Here is a 1,805-nt window from a genome sequence, read left to right as displayed (position 1 = left end):
TCGCGGCAGCCCTTTTTTTTTTCCAACCGACACGCTTATCGTGTTTTTTTTTTGCTATGCCATGTGACAAACACGAGGCGCCACAACATCATCATTTCCGGTCTTGTATTGACCTCTTCCCTCTCCTTCCTCCTCTCCAAATACAGACAGGAAAACATCCGCTCTATGTCTTCATGGAGAATCTATGATTATCTCACTCGGAATTTCCCATAAAGAGGATCGACCATAGAGGTAAGCTGTCTAGAAGGACTGTATTTACCGGGAGCACTATATCTGTACTGTTGTTTCCACTTCCTTTCAGTCTTCTCTTCGCCGTCCCGGAACCATAGAGTAGTCTGCCAGAGTAACTTCCGTGGGCAAAAAAACACCATAGAGTTTGACAGCTCTTAAACATACCCCTAAACCAGGGGTAGGCAACCTCGGCTCTTTTATGACTCATGGACTTCAATTCCCAGAATTCCTGAGCCAGCTTGGCTGGCTCAGGAATTCTGGGAGTTGAAGTCCATGAGTCATAAAAGAGCCGAGGTTGCCTACCCCTGCCCTAACCTTGACTCTTTTATGACTTGTGGACTTCAACTCCCAGAATTCCTCAGGAATTCTGGGAGTTGAAGTCCACAAGTCATAAAAGAGCCAAGGTTGCCTACCCCTGCCCTAAACCCATCAATCACTGGCCGGTCGGAAATGGGAGTTGGAGTCAACCCAGAGTTTTCCGAAGTGCCAATTTGTGGTTATATAATGTTAAGAAATGGAGCTTTCGAAAGCAGTGTCATATCTAGAAACGCTGCACCTGTTGAGCTTTAGGCTGCATGTAAGGCCAAACCTTAGTGAAGTTTCCACAAAATGGATTAAAGTCCCTCTTTTTAATTATTTAGACATTTAATATACGTCTAGTGCATTTAATGTATGGTGCAAAGCTTGGAAATGGCTTCATCCAGTCACCTATGAAGTAAAAATGAAGCATTTGCTTCCTCACAGTATCAACCATTTCATATAAATCTATTTTTTTCAAGCTGGGCAATTTTTAAGATGGATGGACTGCAACTCCCAGAATTCCCCAGCCAGCCATGGCTGGCTAGGGAGTTTTGGGAGTTGCAGTCCATCCATCTTAAAAGTTGCTCAGCTTGAAAAACACTGATTTAAAATGATGGTTTTATAAGATTTCTAATAACTATTTCACTTTTCAAAGAACAAAAATTGAAGATGATTTCTATAGCCTTATATCCTATTCCCGTTTTCCTTTTGTTGGTCAAGATGTTGGTCAAGACTATTTCAGGTTACAACCTTATTTTTATTTAAAGCCATTGTTAAGATTTGGAAATTGGACTTAGTGAAAAGCCAGACGAGAAATTGGCACCTTCACCTCCTGATAGACCCCAACAGCTAACTGCTGCTTCTTTAATCCACCCACAAACTACTTCTTTATTTTTCCATTCTGAACTACTCACACACAGTTGTTATTACTTTTTAGTGGGTGGGAAAATACATAGGTATTTATATTTTAATATTCATCAGGAAAGATCAAGGGGGAAAAAAAGGTTGGCTCTATTAAGGGAAAATTAATTAGATCATCTAGCTATTTATTTAAAACAACATGTTCATCAGACCTGCTAATTCAGGGGACCATATTTTAAAGTGATCTTGTTTCAGGCTTGAATTTCAGTTTTCTTTCTACTGACTTTTCCGCTGAACACAGGCAGAGATAACCTCTACGAACGTGATTAGAACTATCTTCTAGGGACAGTATTAAGTATCCTTAAGTATTCTTACCGTGAAAGCTATTTTTAAAAATGGTAGAAATTCTAGCT

This window comes from Vipera berus (genome assembly GCF_964194415.1).
Source record: "Vipera berus genome assembly, chromosome: Z".
NCBI lineage: Eukaryota > Metazoa > Chordata > Lepidosauria > Squamata > Viperidae > Vipera > Vipera berus.
Note: the sequence above shows the minus strand (reverse complement) of the source record.